The sequence below is a fragment of the Mus musculus genome, chromosome 9, assembly GCF_000001635.26.
Source record: "Mus musculus strain C57BL/6J chromosome 9, GRCm38.p6 C57BL/6J".
Classification (NCBI taxonomy): Eukaryota; Metazoa; Chordata; class Mammalia; order Rodentia; family Muridae; genus Mus; species Mus musculus.
Window position 1 is genome coordinate 93,019,273 of NC_000075.6, and position 21,391 is coordinate 93,040,663.

Genomic DNA, 21,391 nt, shown 5'->3' on the forward strand with positions numbered 1-21,391 from the left:
TGTGCAGACTAAAATCCTAAGTTCCAGGGAGTCCTGGAACCAAGATGGTGACCGCTGCTCCAGAGGCCGAGGCCGTCTCCCGAGCCAGGCGGACACCTGTCCTCTGGTCCGGATGGTGGCCGGTTATCTGCGGCCCGCCCAGGCTGCTGCCTCAGCGGCTCTGTGCTTCTGCCCGTTCCAGAAGCTGTCCGGTTCTCTGGCACACCCTCTAACCTGTTCAGACTAATTTCCTAAATTCTGCTGAGTCCCGGAACCAAGATGGCGACCGCTGCTGCTGAGGCTGAGGTCGCCTCCCAAGCCAGGCGGACACCTGTCCTCTGGTCCGGATGGTGGCCGGTTATCTGCGGCCCGCCCAGGCTGCTGCCTCAGCGGCTCTGTGCTTCTGCCCGTTCCAGAAGCTGTCCGGTTCTCTGGCACACCCTCTAACCTGTTCAGACTAATTTCCTAAATTCTGCTGAGTCCCGGAACCAAGATGGCGACCGCTGCTGCTGAGGCTGAGGTCGCCTCCCAAGCCAGGCGGACACCTGTCCTCTGGTCCGGATGGTGGCCGGTTATCTGCGGCCCGCCCCAGCTGCTGCCTCAGCGGCTCTGTGCTTCCGCCCGTCCCAGAAGCTGTCCGGTTCTCTGGTGCACCCTCTAACCTGTTCAGACTAATTTCCTAGGTCCCGCGGAGTCCCGGAACCCAGATGGCGACCGCTGCTGCTGAGGCTGAGGTCGCCTCCCAAGCCAGGCGGACACCTGTCCTCTGGTCCGGATGGTGGCCGGTTGTCTGCGGCCCGCCCAGGCTGCTGCCTCAGCGGCTCTGTGCTTCTGCCCGTCCCAGAAGCTGTCAGGTTCTCTGGCGCACCCTCTAACCTGTTCAGACTAATTTCCTAAGTTCTGCTGAGTCCCGGAACCAAGATGGCGACTGCTGCTGCTGAGGCTGAGGCCGCCTCCCAAGCCAGGCGGACACCTGTCCTCTGGTCCGGATGGTGGCCGGTTATCTGCGGCCCGCCCAGGCTGCTGCCTCAGCGGCTCTGTGCTTCCGCCCGTCCCAGAAGCTGTCCGGTTCTCTGGTGCACCCTCTAACCTGTTCAGACTAATTTCCTAGGTCCCGCGGAGTCCCGGAACCCAGATGGCGACCGCTGCTGCTGAGGCTGAGGTCGCCTCCCAAGCCAGGCGGACACCTGTCCTCTGGTCCGGATGGCGGCCGGTTATCTGCGGCCCGCCCAGGCTGCTGCCTCAGCGGCTCTGTGCTTCCGCCCGTCCCAGAAGCTGTCCAGTTCTCTGGTGCACCCTCTAACCTGTTCAGACTAATTTCCTAGGTCCCGCGGAGTCCCGGAACCCAGATGGCGACCGCTGCTGCTGAGGCTGAGGTCGCCTCCCAAGCCAGGCGGACACCTGTCCTCTGGTCCGGATGGTGGCCGGTTGTCTGCGGCCCGCCCAGGCTGCTGCCTCAGCGGCTCTGTGCTTCTGCCCGTCCCAGAAGCTGTCAGGTTCTCTGGCGCACCCTCTAACCTGTTCAGACTAATTTCCTAAGTTCTGCTGAGTCCCGGAACCAAGATGGCGACTGCTGCTGCTGAGGCTGAGGCCGCCTCCCAAGCCAGGCGGACACCTGTCCTCTGGTCCGGATGGTGGCCGGTTGTCTGCTGCCCGCCCAGGCTGCTGCCTCAGCGGCTCTGTGCTTCCGCCCGTCCCAGAAGCTGTCTGGTTCTCTGGCGCACCCTCTAACCTGTTCAGACTAATTTCCTAGGTCCCGCGGAGTCCCGGAACCCAGATGGCGACCGCTGCTGCTGAGGCTGAGGTCGCCTCCCAAGCCAGGCGGACACCTGTCCTCTGGTCCGGATGGTGGCCGGTTATCTGCGGCCCGCCCAGGCTGCTGCCTCAGCGGCTCTGTGCTTCCGCCCGTCCCAGAAGCTGTCCGGTTCTCTGGTGCACCCTCTAACCTGTTCAGACTAATTTCCTAGGTCCCGCGGAGTCCCGGAACCCAGATGGCGACCGCTGCTGCTGAGGCTGAGGTCGCCTCCCAAGCCAGGCGGACACCTCAGCCTTGTGATTCTTGATAGTTGTATAAGCTTTTCGAAACTTGCAAAGCCTTTTTCCCTCCCCGAGTCTTGTAAGTCCCATTTACTTGCTGAACTTCCCTCCTCCCTGCTGCAGGGAGTTTCAATTTAGAGCAAATAGTGAAGATACAAGTGGTATTTAGCTCAAGAAAGTTAGCATAACTTCTGCGGAAATGATTAGTTTGGGCGAGTTTAATAAAACTGTCCAGTTCTATTAATGTACATAGTCCATGTGTACAATGTTATATCCTCTATTTTCTCTAGTCACAGCAAAAAAAGCTAAGCTAAAATATACTATTGATATGATTAACTAAAGAACACCAAACTCTTACCCGAGTTTGGACTTACTGTGGGATGTTGCCCAGATGCCGCTTAAGAGTCTAAAACTTACTGGCTTACAGCAGCAGAAGAGCTAATGCACACAGTATTAAATTACCCCTAATAACTTATCTTTACCCCCACAGATTAATGTATTTCTCAAGCACTATCAGAGATGCTTTTATTTCAGTTGAAGGTGATAAACCTCAGAGACTCACAACTGGTCAGTATGGGGAAAATAAGAGACTTTGGAATTATCAGTCCTAAATGTGACCTCTAAATTACACCCTTTTCTACCAGGGGTCAGGGATCATTGCAAAAGAGAAGTCCAGACAGATTATAAGAACCAGAAGTTGTAGGTGATTATAGGAACAGTATTTCCAGACACATGACACTGGCATATGTGAATTCAAAGTGTTTGTGATAGCATGCACAAATCCTGTGCAAGTTTAAAATCAGGCAGTATCCCATCATATATAGGAGAGTTAGACAGAAAGGTCCATCAATCTAAGAAACTACTAGCGATTAATAGCTGTTGGGAGATGGAGAGTAAATTTTTTTTAAGAGTGTGACTCCTGGTAGGTCCACCATGATCCAGTAGATGGCCCACACCCAAGAATATTTGGACAACATAATTCGAACTTGATGAGCTTGGCGCATGCCTTTAATCCCAGCACTTGGGAGGCAGAGACAGGTGGACTTCTGAGTTTGAGGCCAGCCTGGTCTACAGAGTTAGTTCCAGGACAGCCAAGGCTACACAGAGAAACCCTGTTTCAAAAACAAACAAAACAACAACAACAAAGTAATGAAATAGGTTAGAAAATTGAATAGTCAACAAAGGGGGATTGTGTCTGGAAAGTATTGAGGAAGGAGGTAAATATGACAAAAAGAGACCAGTAGAATTCTTCTAATCTAAACGAGAACCATAATAGACAAAGAAAATGAGAAGAGTATCAAGGACTTGTAGAATGACAGGAAATTTAAGCCTTTTTTTTTTTTCTCTATATCCCATGCTGCTAAATCATTGAGTTAAATTGTCAGAAGATAGCAGCCTTTGTGTACAGAATAGCAAGGAAGAGTTAAATCATTAAAGTTTGCAGCTTTTGGTCCCATTCTGTACCCCCTTTCACTACCTCCCTTGGGGAACTGGATTCAGAAGTAGCGCTCAGAAGAAAGAGTAGTGAGGAGAATATTCAAAGAAGCAGTGTCCAAGACTCCTAAGTTTGGTGAAAACTGTTGCTGAACAAGAGATTCATGAGGTTGATGGAATAAAAGAAAGCATAAATTCAACCTGCAAATGCATGCACCCAAACTTTGGAAATTGACTTGAAAGCATTCAGAAAGAAATGGTGTAGAACATGACTATGAGTTATAGTTTCACACAAGATTCCCAGGAGCCAAGAGCAGAGAAGCATTGTTGGGTCTCCAAATATCACAAGATAGTAGTATATGTATATGTATATGTATATGTATATGTATATGTATATGTATATGTATATGTATATGTATATGTATATTTGTATATGTATTCTGCATCCAGGACAGTTATCAGCAGCCGGAAAGGAGATGACTCTTTTCCCCATGAAGGGGCAATGTGACACAAGGATATGTCCAGGAGAAAGGAAATAATAAAATTTACTATTTTCAGTAGAAATCTGAGTACATAGAGTATCTCACATGAAATTTAGAAATTATATTTGTTGGGCTGGAGAGTTTACTCAGAGGTTAAGAAATTGTATTTGATAATTAAACCAAATTTTAATCTATTCTGACAGTAGGTGTCCTCTGAATGAGACTAAAACTCACCAACAGAAAGACAGAAGAAATGTCTAACCTATGGAAATTAAATCATACTCCTTAATAAGCATGTATCAAAACCAAAGCCTAGAGAAGGTTTAAAAACTGGCAATTTAGTGATTTTTAAAAATACAATCTTTAAAAATATGTAATATTCAGGTCAAAAAATGCAGGGAAGGAAATTCAAAGAAATAAGTGCTTGTATTTTTTTTTTAAATAGATAAGATATTAAGTAAATAACATCACTGCATACCCAATCGAACTAGAAAGGAGAATGAAGATAAAAAGATAACAAAAAAAAAAAAGAAAGAAAGAAAAAGAAAAGGAGACAATATCAAAAGAAAAAAAATATTTCCAGACTCCATGAAATTTTTGCAAGTTGGTACTAGAGAGAAATGTAGTGGTGAAGTGTGCTTCCTGGTGCTCCTGAGACCTCGGGTTTGGTTCTTAGTATCCATGTGAGGCAGATTACAACTGCCTGTAATTCTCTCTCTAAGGGATTCAACACCATCTGTTGGCCTCCTCAGGCAAGTGCACTCATGCACATACCGCCACATAGACACACATAGTCATACACATAGTTAAAAATAAAATATTTTTTAAAAATCAATTATCAATTCTAAAGTCATGAATAATTTGTTCTATGCTTCCACTAAGAACATTCAATCATTTTTCCCCCAATTTTGTAAGTTGTCTTTACTCTGATGTTTTTGTTTGTGTCGCTGTAGAGAGGGTATATAATCAAATTTATCTCATGCATTTATTTTGTTTTTGTGATTTTTGCTTTTGCAATGATAGCCTAAAACTCATTGCCTATATTAATAGAGACATGCTTTTCTCCTACAGAAAAATGTTAATCTGATTCAACCACCCCTGGGTTATTCTCCTATAATGTTTCACTTTATTTAAAATTATAGTATTATGAAAAATTGAGGTATTAGACATTCTGTGAGATCTGTTTTTTAGAAAATGAGAATGTTTTGAGATAAAGTAAATTTCACCTGAAGAGATATAGTTATTCATGTATATATGTATATTTATAGTTTCTATGTTGATGACAACTCATAGTGAAATTATCTAAGATCATGAATTAGGCATGCTGACACTCACCCTCAATCCAAGTATTCATGAATAGGCTTTCATATCCAGTGTAGAGGAGGTATTAGGGCACTATACTCAAAACAAAACCGAGCCAAAAACATAAAAAGGAAGGGTAACAACAAAAAGAAGAAAAGCTAAGTAACTGGGGAGTATGTAGTATGTGTTACATGACAGAGTGTTAGATTAAAAAGGAAAATACCCTTTTTAGGACTAGTTTGGTTTTGTACATTTTCATCACTTATTTGGATGTGTTTTCCTATTTTTCTTTAAGGACTTCTACCTGTTTGGCTGTGTTTTCCTGTTTTTTTTTTTTTCCCTTTGAGGACTTGTAACTCTTTAGCAGTGTTCTCCTGTATTTCTTTCTTTCTTTTTTTATTATGTATTTTCCTCAATTACATTTCCAATGCTATCCTAAAAGTCCCCCATACCCTCCCCCCCACTTCCCTACCCACTCATTCCCATTTTTTTGGCCCTAGCGTTCCCCTGTACTGGGGCATATAAAGTTTGCGTGTCCAATGGGCCTCTCTTTCCAGTGATGGCCGACTAGGCCATCTTTTGATACATCTCCAGTATTTCTTGAAGTGAGTTATTAAAGTCCTTTTTGATGTCCTCTACCATCATCATGAGATATGCTTTTAAATCTGGGTCTAGCTTTTCGGGTGTGTTGGGGTACTCAGGACTGGCTGAGGTGGGAGTGCTGGGTTCTGATGATGGTGAGTGGTCTTGGTTTATGTTAGTAAGATAATTTCGTCTGCCTTTTGCCATCTGGTAATCTCTGGAGTTAGTTGTTATAGTTGTTTCTGGTTAGAGCTTGTTCCTCTCATGATTCTATTAGCCTCTATCAGAAGACCTAGGAGACTAGATCTCTCCTGAATTTCAGTGAATAGAGCACTCTCAGCAGGCAAGCTCTCCTCTTCACCCATTCATGATAAAAGTCTTGGAAAGATCAGCAATTCAAGGCCCATACCTAAAAATGATAAAAGCAATCTACAGCAAACCAGTAGTAGCCAACATCAAAGTAAATGGTGAGAAGCTGGAAGCAATCCCACTAAAATCAGGGACTAGACAAGGCTGTACACTTTCTCCCTACCTACTCAACATTGTACTTGAAGTCCTAGCCAGAGCAATTCAACAACAAAAGGAGATCAAGGGGATACAAATTGGAAAGGAAGAATTCAAAATATCACTTTTTGCAGATGATATGATAGTATATATAAGTGACCCGAAAAATTCCACCAGAGAACTCCTAAGCCTGATAAACAGCTTCAATGAAGTACCTGGATATAAAATTAACTCAAATAAATCAATGGCCTTTATCTACAAAAAGGATGAACAGGATGAGAAAGAAATTAGGGAAAAAAGGGAAAAAACACCTTTCTCAATAGTCACAAATAATGTAAAATACCTTGGCATAACTCTAACTAAGGAAGTGAAAGATCTGCATGATAAGAAATTCAAGTCTCTGAAGAAAGAAATTAAAGAAGATCTCAGAAGATGGAAAGATCTCCCATGCTCATGGATTGGCAGGATCAATATAGTAAAAATGGCTATCTTGCCAAAAGCAATCTACAGATTCAATGAAATACCCATCAAAATTCCAACTCAATTCTTCTCTGAATTAGAAAGGGAAATCTGCAAATTCATCTGGAATAACAAAAAACCTAGGATAGCAAAAACTATTCTCAAGGATAAAAGAACCTCTGGTGGAATCACCATGCCTGACCTAAAGCTGTACTACAGAGCAATTGTGAAAAAAACTTTATGGTAATGGTATAGCGACAGACAAGTAGACAAATGGAATAGAATTGAAGACCCAGAAATGAACCCACACACCTATGGTTACTTGATCTTTGACAAAGGAGCTAAAACCAGCCAGTGGAAAAAAGACAGCATTTCCAACAAATGGTGCTGACACAACTGGTTGTTATCATGTAGAAGAATGGGAATTGATCCATTCCTATCTCCTTGTACTAATGTCAAATTTAAGTGTATCAAGGAACTCTACATAGAACCAGAGACAGTGAAACTTACAGAGGAGAAAGTGGGGAAAATCCTCGAAGATATAGGCACAGGGGAAAAATTCCTGAATAAAACAGCAATGGCTTGTGCTATAAGATTGAGAATCAACAAATGGGATCTCATAAAATTGCAAAGCTTCTGTAAGGCAAAAGACACTGTCAATAAAACAAAAAGGCCACCAACAGATTGGGAAAGGATCTTTACCTATCCTAAATCAGATAGCGAACTAATATCCAATATATATATATATAAAGAAATCAAGAAGGTGGACTCCAGAAAACCCAATAACCCCATTAAAAATTGGTGCTCAGAGCTAAACAAAGAATTCTCACCTGAGGAATACTGAATGACTGAGTAGCACCTGAAAAAATGTTCAGCATCCTTAATCATCAGGGAAATGCAAATCAAAACAACCCTGAGATTCCACCTCACAGCGGTCAGATGGCTAAGATAAAAAATTCAGGTGACAGGAGATGCTGGCAAGGATGTGGAGAAAGGAACACTCCTTCATTGTTGGTGGGAATGCAAGCTTGTACAACCACTCTGGAAATCATTCTGGCAGTTCCTCAGAAATTTGGCCATAGTACTACCCGAGGATCCCGTAATACCTCTCCTGGGCATATATCCAGAAGATGTTCCAACCAGTAAGAAGGACACATCCTCTTCTATGTTTATAGCAGCCTTATTCATAATAGCCAGGCGCTGGAAAGAACCCAGATGCCCCTCAACAGAGGAATGGATACAGAAAATTTGGTACATTTACACAATGGAGTACTACTCAGCTATTAAAAAGAATGAATTTATGAAATTCCTAGGCAAATGGATGTACCTGGAGGGCATCATCCTGAGTCAGGTAACCCAATCACAAAACAACTCACATGATATGTACTCATTGATAAGTGGATATTAGCCCAGAAACTTAGAATACCCAAGATACAAGATACAATTTGCAAAACACATGAAACTCAAGAAGAATGAAGACCAAAGTGTGGACACTTTGCCCCTTTTTAGATTTGCAAACAAAACACCCATGGAAGGAGTTACAGAAGCAAAGTTTTTAGCTGAGACGAAAGGATGGACCATCTAGAGACTGCCATATCCGGGGATCCATCCCATAATCAGCCTCCAAACGCTGACACCATTTCATACACTAGCAAGATTTTGCTGAAAGAACCCAGATATAGCCGTCTTTTGTGAGGCTATGCCGGGGCCTAGCAAACACAGAAGTGGATGCTCACAGTCAGCTTTTGGATGGATCACAGTGCTCCCAATGGAGGAGTTAGAGAAAGTACCCAAGGAGCTAAAGGGATCTGCAACCCTATAGGTTGAACAACAATATGAACTAACCAGTAGCCCCGGAGCTTGTGTCTCTAGCTGCATATGTATCAGAAGATGGCCTAGTCGGCCATCAGTCGAAAGAGAAGCCTATTGGTCTTGCAAATTTTATATTCCTCAATACAGGGGAATACCAGGGCCAAGAAGTGGAAGTGGGTGGGTAGTGGATTGGGCAGGGGAGGGTATGGTTGACTTTTGGGATAGCATTGGAAATGCAAGTGAAGATAGTACTAATAAAATAAACAAACAAACAAAAAAGTAAAAGAAAATACATGAGCACACAAAAGGACATTCCTCTTACCTGGTCCAAGATGGCAGCCTTGGCTCAGGTCAAGCTGAGTAATGCCTATCTGTTATGAATACCAAATTCCCCACCCTGGATGCTAGCTCTAGAATCCTGGCCCTTACCCTTTCACCTCATTTACTGTGATAGTTTCCAGGCTGTCCTTGATACATTTTACTTTCCCAGAAGCTTATCTGCTCTCTTACAACAAGCTCTCGTCCCTTCTTCCCCGTCCTCCGTGATTTTCTCAAATCTCTCTACTCCCTCCACCATGCTCTCAGAGATAGTTTTGACCAAGGCCAGTTTGCTTCTTTTTCTTTCTGCTGTGTACACATCCAGATGCTCACCCCATCCCACCCCCATCTACAACAAAAGACCTTCCCCCTCTTTGCTGTGTCCTTGCTCATAGAGAGTAACTTCTAGACAGGGTGAGGGATATGGGACATCTAGAGATTCAGTCCACATGAATCTTTCTCCCCTAAAATATGCAAACTTTAAAAACTATTCGTGTGAGTTGGGGACCATTATTGACTGAATGCCTTTATTTAGTAACGACTGGATCTCTTCATAACACAACACAGTGATGGACATGTGAGGAACTGCATGTCAAATCCTAGTCATGGCCCTGTGGCTGTCATTCACTCTGTGAGGTATGTTGATCTTACATGGCATCAATAAATTGTTATATTTTAAATCATCATGGTTAATTCAGTTATTAAGTTCATTTACTACTATATAATAAACCTTTATAATTTTAATATTTCTGTTAATAAAGGATAGGATATTTATAGGAGGCTCAATATTTTTTTACTTTGTTTTTGTAAATTTTTTTTTTTTTTTGGTGTGGTACTTTTTTTTTTTTTTCCATTTTTTATTAGGTATTTAACTCATTTACATTTCCAATGCTATACCAAAAGTCCTCCATATCCACCCACCCCCACTCCCCTGCCCACCCACTCCCCCTTTTTGGCCCTGGTATTCCCCTGTACTGGGGCAAATAAAGTTTGCAAGTCCAATGGGCCTCTCTTTCCAGTGATGGCCGACTAGGCCATCTTTTGATATATATGCAGCTAGAGTCAAGAGCTCCGGGGTACTGGTTAGCTCATAATGTTGTTCCACCTATAGGGTTGCAGATCCCTTTAGCTCCTTGGCTACTTTCTCTAGCTCCTCCATTGGGAGCCCTATGATCCATCCATTAGCTGACTGTGAGCATCCACTTCTGTGTTTGCTGGGCCCCGGCATAGTCTCACAAGAGACAGCTACATCTGCGTCCTTTCAATAAAATCTTGCTAGTGTATGCAATGGTGTCAGCGTTTGGATGCTGATTATGGGGTGGATCCCTGGCTATGGCAGTCTCTACATGGTCCATCCTTTCATCTCAGCTCCAAACTCCGTCTCTGTAACTCCTTCCATGGGTGTTTTGTTCCCAAATCTAAGGAGGGGCATAGTGTCCACACTTCAGTCTTCATTCTCCTTGAGTTTCATGTGTTTAGCAAATTATATCTTATATCTTGGGTATCCTAGGTTTGGGGCTAATATCCACTTATCAGTGAATACATATTGTGTGAGTTTCTTTGTGAATGTGTTACCTCACTCAGGATGATGCCCTCCAGGTCCATCCATTTGGCTAGGAATTTCATAAATTCATTCTTTTTAATAGCTGAGTAGTACTCCATTGTGTAGATGTACCACATTTTCTGTATCCATTCCTCTGTTGAGGGGCATCTAGGTTCTTTCCAGCTTCTGGCTATTATAAATAAGGCTGCTATGAACATAGTGGAGCATGTGTCCTTCTTACCTGTTGGGGCATCTTCTGGATATATGCCCAGGAGAGGTATTGCTGGATCCTCCGGTAGTACTATGTCCAGTTTTCTGAGGAACCGCCAGACTGATTTCCAGAGTGGTTGTACAAGCCTGCACTCCCACCAACAATGGAGGAGTGTTCCTCTTTCTCCACATCCTCGCCAGCATCTGCTGTCACCTGAATTTTTGATCTTAGCCATTCTGACTGGTGTGAGGTGGAATCTCAGGGTTGTTTTGATTTGCATTTCCCTGATGATTAAGGATGTTGAACATTTTTTCAAGTGCTTCTCTGCCATTCGGTATTCCTCAGGTGAGAATTCTTTGTTCAGTTCTGAGCCCCATTTTTTAATGGGGTTATTTGATTTTCTGAAGTCCACCTTCTTGAGTTCTTTATATATGTTGGATATTAGTCCCCTATCTGATTTAGGATAGGTAAAGATCCTTTCCCAATCTGTTGGTGGTCTTTTTGTCTTATTGACGGTGTCTTTTGCCTTGCAGAAACTTTGGAGTTTCATTAGGTCCCATTTGTCAATTCTCGATCTTACAGCACAAGCCATTGCTGTTCTGTTCAGGAATTTTTCCCCTGTGCCCATATCTTCAAGGCTTTTCCCCACTTTCTCCTCTATAAGTTTCAGTGTCTCTGGTTTTATGTGAAGTTCCTTGATCCACTTAGATTTGACCTTAGTACAAGGAGATAAGTATGGATCGATTCGCATTCTTCTACACGATAACAACCAGTTGTGCCAGCACCAATTGTTGAAAATGCTGTCTTTCTTCCACTGGATGGTTTTAGCTCCCTTGTCGAAGATCAAGTGACCATAGGTGTGTGGGTTCATTTCTGGATCTTCAATTCTATTCCATTGGTCTACTTGTCTGTCTCTATACCAGTACCATGCAGTTTTTATTACAATTGCTCTGTAGTAAAGCTTTAGGGCTGGCATGGTGATTCCGCCAGAAGTTCTTTTATCCTTGAGAAGACTTTTTGCTATCCTAGGTTTTTTGTTATTCCAGACAAATTTGCAAATTGCTCCTTCCAATTCGTTGAAGAATTGAGTTGGAATTTTGATGGGGATTGCATTGAATCTGTAGATTGCTTTTGGCAAGATAGCCATTTTTACAATGTTGATCCTGCCAATCCATGAGCATGGGAGATCTTTCCATCTTCTGAGATCTTCTTTAATTTCTTTCTTCAGAGATTTGAAGTTTTTATCATACATATCTTTCACCTCCTTAGTTAGAGTCACGCCAAGATATTTTATATTATTTGTGACTATTGAGAAGGGTGTTGTTTCCCTAATTTCTTTCTCAGCCTGTTTATTCTTTGTATAGAGAAAGGCCATTGACTTGTTTGAGTTTATTTTATATCCAGCTACTTCACCGAAGCTGTTTATCAGGTTTAGGCGTTCTCTGGTAGAATTTTTAGGGTCACTTATATATACTATCATATCATCTGCAAAAAGTGATATTTTGACTTCCTCTTTTCCAATTTGTATCCCCTTGATCTCCTTTTGTTGTCGAATTGCTCTGGCTAATACTTCAAGTACTATGTTGAAAAGGTAGGGAGAAAGTGGGCAGCCTTGTCTAGTCCCTGATTTTAGTGGGATTGCTTCCAGCTTCTCTCCATTTACTTTGATGTTGGCTACTGGTTTGCTGTAGATTGCTTTTATCATGTTTAGGTATGGGCCTTGAATTCCTGATCTTTCCAAAACTTTTATCATGAATGGGTGTTGGATCTTGTCAAATGCTTTTTCTGCATCTAACGAGATGATCATGTGGTTTTTGTCTTTGAGTTTGTTTATATAATGGATTACATTGATGGATTTTCGTATATTAAACCATCCCTGCATCCCTGGAATAAAACCTACTTGGTCAGGATGGATGATTGCTTTAATGTGTTCTTGGATTCGGTTAGCGAGAATTTTATTGAGGATTTTTGCATCGATATTCATAAGAGAAATTGGTCTGAAGTTCTCTATCTTTGTTGGATCTTTCTGTGGTTTAGGTATCAGAGTAATAGTGGCTTCATAAAATGAGTTGGGTAGAGTACCTTCTACTTCTATTTTGTGAAATAGTTTGTGCAGAATTGGAATTAGATCTTCTTTGAAGGTCTGATAGAACTCTGCACTAAACCCATCTGGTCCTGGGCTTTTTTTGGTTGGGAGACTATTAATAACTGCTTCTATTTCTTTAGGTGATATGGGACTGTTTAGATGGTCAACTTGATCCTGATTCAACTTTGGTACCTGGTATCTGTCCAGAAATTTGTCCATTTCGTCCAGGTTTTCCAGTTTTGTTGAGTATAGCCTTTTGTAGAAGGATCTGATGGTGTTTTGGATTTCTTCAGGATCTGTTGTTATGTCTCCCTTTTCATCTCTGATTTTGTTAATTAGGATTTTGTCCCTGTGCCCTTTAGTGAGTCTAGCTAAGGGTTTATCTATCTTGTTGATTTTCTCAAAGAACCAACTCCTCGTTTGGTTAATTCTTTGAATAGTTCTTCTTGTTTCCACTTGGTTGATTTCACCCCTGAGTTTGATTATTTCCTGCCGTCTACTCCTCTTGGGTGAATTTGCTTCCTTTTTTTCTAGGGCTTTTAGATGTGTTGTCAAGCTGCTAGTATGTGCTGTCTCCCGTTTCTTCTTGGAGGCACTCAGCGCTATGAGTTTCCCTCTTAGAAATGCTTTCATTGTGTCCCATAGGTTTGGGTACGTTGTGGCTTCATTTTTATTAAACTCTAAAAAGTCTTTAATTTCTTTCTTTATTCCTTCCTTGACCAAGGTATCATTGAGAAGAGTGTTATTCAGTTTCCACGTGAATGTTGGCTTTCCATTATTTATGTTGTTATTGAAGATCAGTCTTAGGCCATGGTGGTCTGATAGGATACATGGGACAATTTCAATATTTTTGTATCTATTGAGGCCTGTTTTGTGACCAATTATATGGTCAATTTTGGAGCAGGTCCCGTGAGGTGCTGAGAAGAAGGTATATCCTTTTGTTTTAGGATAAAATGTTCTGTAGATATCTGTCAGGTCCATTTGTTTCATAACTTCTGTTAGTTTCACTGTGTCCCTGTTTAGTTTCTGTTTCCACGATCTGTCCTTTGAAGAAAGTGGTGTGTTGAAGTCTCCCACTATTATTGTGCGAGGTGCAATGTATGCTTTGAGCTTTACTAAAGTGTCTCTAATGAATGTGGCTGCCCTGGCATTTGGTGCGTAGATATTCAGAATTGAGAGTTCCTCTTGGAGGATTTTACCTTTGATGAGTATGAAGTGTCCCTCCTTGTCTTTTTTGATAACTTTGGGTTGGAAGTCGATTTTATCCGATATTAAAATGGCTACTCCAGCTTGTTTCTTCAGTCCATTTGCTTGGAAAATTGTTTTCCAGCCTTTCACTCTGAGGTAGTGTCTGTCTTTTTCCCTGAGATGGGTTTCCTGTAAGCAGCAGAATGTTGGGTCCTGTTTGTGTAGCCAGTCTGTTAGTCTATGTCTTTTTATTGGGGAATTGAGTCCATTGATATTAAGAGATATTAAGGAAAAGTAATTGTTGCTCCCTTTTATTTTTGTTGTTAGAGTTGGCATTCTGTTCTTGTGGCTGTCTTCTTTTTGGTTTGTTGAATGATTAGTTTCTTGGTTGTTCTAGGGCGTGATTTCCGTCCTTGTATTGCTTCTTTTCTGTTATTATCCTTTGAAGGGCTGGATTCGTGGAAAGATATTGTGTGAACTTGGTTTTGTCGTGGAATACTTTGGTTTCTCCATCTATGGTAATTGAGAGTTTGGCCGGGTATAGTAGCCTGGGCTGGCATTTGTGTTCTCTTAGTGTCTGTATAACATCTGTCCAGGCTCTTCTGGCTTTCATAGTCTCTGGTGAAAAGTCTGGTGTAATTCTGATAGGCCTTCCTTTATATGTTACTTGACCTTTCTCCCTTACTGCTTTTAATATTCTATCTTTATTTAGTGCATTTGTTGTTCTGATTATTATGTGTCGGGAGGAATTTCTTTTCTGGTCCAGTCTATTTGGAGTTCTGTATGCTTCTTGTATGATCATGGGCATCTCTTTTTTTATGTTTGGGAAGTTTTCTTCTATTATTTTGTTGAAGATATTAGCTGGCCCTTTAAGTTGAAAATCTTCATTCTCATCAATTCCTATTATCCGTAGGTTTGGTCTTCTCATTGTGTCCTGGATTACCTGGATGTTTTGAGTTAGGATCCTTTTGCATTTTGTATTTTCTTTGACTGTTGTGTCGATGTTCTCTATGGAATCTTCTGCACCTGAGATTCTCTCTTCCATTTCTTGTATTCTGTTGCTGATGCTCGCATCTATGGTTCCAGATCTCTTTCCTAGGGTTTCTATCTCCAGCGTTGCCTCGCTTTGGGTTTTCTTTATTGTGTCTACTTCCCCTTTTAGTTCTAGTATGGTTTTGTTCATTTCCATCACCTGTTTGGCTGTTTTTTCCTGCTTTTCTTTAAGAGCCTGTAACTCTTTAGCAGTGCTCTCCTGTAAATCTTTAAGTGACTTATGAAAGTCCTTCTTGATGTCCTCTAACATCATCATGAGAAATGTTTTTAAATCTGGGTCTAGATTTTCGGTTGTGTTGGGGTGCCCAGGACTAGGTGGGGTGGGAGTGCTGCGTTCTGATGATGGTGAGTGGTCTTGATTTCTGTTAGTAGGATTCTTACGTTTGCCTTTCGCCATCTGGTAATCTCTGAAGCTAGCTGTTTTAGTTGTCACTGTTAAGAGCTTGTTCTTCAGGTGACTCTGTTAGCCTCTATGAGCAGACCTGGAGGGTAGCACTCTCCTTAGTTTCAGTGGGCAGAGTATTCTCTGCAGGCAAGCTCTCTTCTTGCAAGGCAGGTACCCAGATATCTGGTGTTCGAACCAGACTCCTGGCAGAAGTTGTGTTCCACTCACTAGAGGTCTTAGGATCACGTGTGGAATCCTGTGTGGGCCCTTGCGGGTGTCAGGCGACTCAGCTGGCAAGGTAGCCGGGGCTCGAGTGGAGTGGAAGGGGTTTGTGCCCCAGATCAAGCCCGGGTAGCCTGCTTCCCTATGTACCGCAGTCTCAAGTTCCACGCGATTGGATTGGGGTAGGCGCTGTGTTCCACTCACCAGAGGTCTTAGGGTCCCGTGGGGAGTCCCGTGTGGACCCTTGCGGGTGTTGGGCAAGACTCTGCTGGCAAGGTAGCCCGGGGCTCGAGTCTCGAGTCGAGCGGAAGGGACTTGTGCCCCAGATCAGGCCCGGGTAGCCTGCTTCCCTATGTACCGCAGTCTCGAGTTCCGCGCGATTGGATTGGGGCAGGCACTGTGATCCACTCACCAGAGGTCTTAGGGTCCCGTGGGGAGTCCTGTGTGGACCCTTGTGGGTGTTGGGCAAGACTCTCTGTTTTTGTAAATTTTAACCAAGATATTCTTCATTCTTCAAATATTCCAGCATGAAAATTTTCTGAATTATTTCATGGAATTAATTACTTGATCCATAATTTTAGAGTTATGAAATTATTCAATAACAACAAGATCTCCGTATAAATAATTAAAACAAACAAATTCTCTGAGATAACTTTCTGTGGACTGAGACCTAGAAGGTAGGTTAAAATATGAGCTTCCTCACTGGAAAGTCAATATTGGTTTGATTAGATTCCTTCCTCTTGGTCAGTTCCAGGCAGCTATTTTGCCCCTACTCCTGCCCCTCTATGCATGTACACACTCATAGACATACATGCACAAGCACACATATAACATGCACACATTATAAATACACAAGTCAAATATATCATTGATACTTACCAAAGAAATAGTCAATACCTTAGATACAGTTATATAGGCTTTAGGAAAACATGGTGCCCCTTTCAGAATCACTATTACTGTATAACATGTATAGAGACATTATGCAAATTCTATTTGTAAATGGCCAGAGCTTTGTTCATCATGGTTTATCATAGAATTCTATAAAAATAATGCCTCTGTGAACATGTAGAATAAAAAGAAGTTCAACTCAAAATATTTTTGAGAATAATAGAAGAAGATAAAATAGGCTAACTGCAGAGTGGATCCATTCTGCAGGCCTTCCCTGACTGGCCTGTTTGACATGCATACTCTTATATTTAGTTTGCCAGTCACACTTGCCTCAGCATTTCAGTGAAGATAAATGATAACTGCCAGTAATTAGCTAATAGGTAATTTGTCCATTCATCATTATACTGCTGTTTTCTTCTACTTTGTTTATTGCATTAGGAATTTCTTTTAATTTTTAATTTCTGAAACAATGGGGGCAATTTTGCAATAGATATTAACCCCTTGAATATCCAAGTTGAACAAGTAGAAGAGGCTTTCATTGTTAAAAATTTTAATCTATGATTGGAGAAAAAACTTGTAAAATAAGACCCACAAAAAAAAAAACATAATGTGAAACTATAATCCAGAGTGAATCAGAAACTACACACATTTTGTAGTTATAGTATTCCAATTTACTCATATACTCAGGAAGACAACAGACAGGTTAACTCATTTATCTAAGTTTCTATTTCACTGTAACAGACATTTTTAAAATTTATTATATTTTTTCATGTACATGTATATGTCTCTCTCTCTGTGTCTCTTTATGTATGCATGTGCATATCTCTTTCTCCCTTGGCTGTACACCTGTGTGTGTGTGTGTGTGTGTGTGTGTGTGTGTGTGTTGACACATTTGCATCATGAGACCTGTGTAAAAGTTAGAGTATAAGTTGCGGGAATTGGTTCTATGCTTCTAAGATACAGATTCAGAGGACTAAACTTAGGTAGTCAGTTTGGTGACAAGAGCCTTGCCGAAATGATCCTTGGGTATCAAAATTGGATGTAGGCATTTCTTAATATTTGCATGCAATCATCTATAGACTCCTTAAAAGATACACCTCATTTAATATTTTAATAATACATTTGGCATTTTATGCATTTAGTGTTTGCTGGGTGATGAGCATATTTAAAGAATAAATATGAGTAAGAACCAGCAAGTAATATATTTATTCACCTTTAAATAATATATTTAAGATGATATGATTTTTTTCAGTAATGGTGATTAAGGTATTAATAATTTAATCATGATACAGGAAGAGGCAAAAATATCAGAAATAATACATTAAAATTTCAGTCACAAGTCAACAAACACAAAACTATAGAGGAAAGTGAATGTAATTAAGCCTGAGTGTGTTTGGAGAGTGTGTAGAAACACACCTTTGCCAATTTGTCTAAGATTCCATGAGGCACTACTGCTGAGCTGAGAAAAGAAACCAGCATCCTAAATGGATGGAATACACTACTGGATTCCTGAAAGATGTTGCTAGGTTAGGGAAAACGTTAGATCACATGGGACAAAATATCATCTCACTTGGCTTAAATTTTCTTAAAGCTCTCTTTGCCACAGTAAAAAGTGCCTTTGTTTATCACACTGAGTATCTGGCTATGCTATTGGTAATTTCCCCACTGAGTGCAAATTATGGACTGTCCTGTCCTTTGGAAGAGGTTCAGCTTCAAATGACATTTCGTTTCTCTTAATTTTTTTTGAGGCTTTTATTCTAAATAGTAGATAAGAGTTCTCAGCTGTAAACACTGATATATAGTGTTTCTAAAATGTTTGTTCTTAAAACGGACCGAATTTTTCAATTTCCAACATGTGAAAACTCTCCTATGAGAGTGAGTGGAGATATGGGTGAGAACACATTGGTGACTCTAAGGCACACCATTGTCAGGCCCCAAACCAAATGACCTATGACTTTAGAGCTGACAAAACTTCTACATGGTGGTGAAATTTGGACATGCTCTACGTTTTCAATGAGTAGTATTGATAACCTCACATATCCAGGTCTGTTGCTTAATCTCTATGATGATGGAGTAAAGTGAAAAAGCACTGGTCCTCAAAAGATGCTTCAAGAGAAAGCCTTTGGTTCCTGTTGAAATTCTGAGGCCCATCACTCAACAAATCTGGCATGTCTGAGTATCTTTCTCTTTTGTGGATACTTGTACAAACAGTGAATGTGTTGCTTTATAATGACGAAGGAACATACTTTTTTTTTTTAACCATATTCTAAATTCCTGTTCTCTTTCCTCCACTTGAAACTAGATTCCATTCAAGACATCTCCAAAGGTACTGCCATTGTGTCCATGTGTAGTACATATTGCCTTCAAATGTAGCAGATTAGCATCACTGTTCTCTCTGTGAAATGGAAAGAGAAAACATGAGTTCACAGTTAGAGAGTTAAAGCACTTTGTAAACATCAAAAATGAGATGACACTGCTCTCCAGGTGAGTGTGGACTTAGGAATCCTGTTTCTTTTATTTACTTTTTTTTCACTAAGATAAAGAAAAGTACAATCTGGGTCAATTCTCTGGGAGACTGAATGTGTTAACGTTAAATTTAATATTAGAAACAGAGAGATAGTTGTTTGAAACTCAAGTGTTGTAAAGTAAAATTTAAAACTATCATTTAAAATTACAATATATGTATTTAAAAAACATGCTGTTTTGACACAGAAATATTCACAGGACCTAAGTTAAATCTGGCCCTGTCAAATTCTAGCTAAGTGATTGATTTCATGCATTTTTAAATACCAATATTTGACCATCTTGTTCATGAAATTCAGAAATTAAAAATTTTAAGCAACACATTCATATAATGCTTAAATGTTGAGCTTCTCCAAACCATAGTTGCTGTCTTTGTTCATTTTGGTACTTACTTTTCTTCCTCACCTTGAGTGTGACTAATGCTGCTTCTGGGCAACACACCGACATACCATTGCTTTGCTCAGAAACTTAACTTGTGTATATGTCTCCACCAGAGGTTTCACATGCTTAGCACACACTAGGTCATCATAGACATATTTATTTCATAGGAGCCAGATAATAACTCAAAGCAACATGGATTGGTTTTGTTCCTCTAAGAACCAACTGTTATATATTTGTTAACTCCATATTATAGTTATTCTACTGTGCGACTGAGTGCTCACCTTTGATGGGCCCTATCTTGACTATCAGAAACATGGGAGGGGTTTAAGTTTTCGACCAGTAGTGATATAAGAAAAGGGACACACACATGCTCAGGGATCCTGGTATCTCAGAGTTCCAGTAGGCTGACTTCCAGTGTTCCAGTGTTCCTTGATTTCTGGAGACAGAAAACATGTTTTGAGGTCTGTGTGTCGTTACTCATTACCTTATCCTGGGGGTAATGACCAAAGCCACTTCTTATTAAGCAAAGAGATAGCCACAGCCGCGATTCTGGGGTGTAGATCAAGTTGATAAAGGTGGATGCAGTTTTTTCTGACTTTAGCCATTTTTTTTTAGAACAAATAAGATGTAGAACATAATGTATATTTAAAATTCATAATTGTTTTTTATCAAATGTTTATATGTGAAAAAGGCTAAATTAAAAGAAAACACTGCCATCTGTTTTAGTGGACGTTGGGAAATTTCCTTCCATGAAGTTTCATCAATAAATATTTTAAATGATTTAAAATAAGGGTGTAAATAAAATGAGATAAAATAATTCTGAGAAAAATGTGTTTACCTTTTATTAAAATAATTTCTCCTGAAGATTAATTTATTTGGTGACATAAAGTATCGAGGGGCTTAAAAATCCAGAAAGAATGTAAGCCTGTACTACATATGTAAGGAATCAATAATATATAAAGTCTTTGCAATGTAAGGGGAGTTTATTTCCTCTGTGGACCTGAAGAGTACACGATGTGTATTAAAATTCATTGACAACCATATCTGAGCAAATGTATTTTACATTAATTAATGTAGTGGAAAGAGCATATTGGAAAGATGAAAACTTATTCATGAAGTGACTCTAGAGTCATGATGCAAAAAATAATTATTTCATCACCCATCATCTCTGCCTTTATGAATTTTGCATTATCTATAGACATTAATCAAATAAACTAACTGAATATATTATCCAATTCTCTTTTTGCCATATTAATATAAATGAGCTGAAATATGACTTAGTTACCACCAACCACTAAATTCATATAATGAAGATCTAAGACACGGGACCTTAGGCAAAATTGGTTATGTAAAGAAACCCATTTGAATAGACCTTAATTTAATTTGATGGCATTATAATAAGGCTACATTTGGATATGAAGAAAGTGACCATGGGTTTACACTAAGATAAAACATTGTATACTTAAGGACATGTTAGGGATGGTCATATATCACCATAGAAGTGAAATCTTAGAGCTAAACCAACCTGTCTTCATCTTGACTTTAGATATCTAGTCTTCACGAGGTTGAGAAAATAGATTTTTTATCATTTAATCTCTGTTATACTTTGTTGTGGCAACTCAAGTAAATGAATATAGTTAGTTTTCTAAATGACATTCTCTTATCTAGAACACTTTTAGGTTTAAATTAGAATTGATTAGAAGGCATAGAAAGGATACCTCTCATGATGTTCACATTCATAGGCTATACTGTTATCAACACTTTCCATCAGAGATATATATTTAGCATAATTGTTGAACTTGTCCTGACACATCATCACTCAAAGTCTATAGATTACATTGTTTTAATTTCAGGTTTTGTATAGTCTCTGCAGGCATATATTTACCAGTTCAGTGTCTTATAAAATAATCTCGTTGCTTCCTAAATCCTGTGCTTTGTATGAACAACCAGTGATTTTTTTGTTTGTTTGTTGTTTGTATTTTTTGTTTTTTCAAGACAGGAT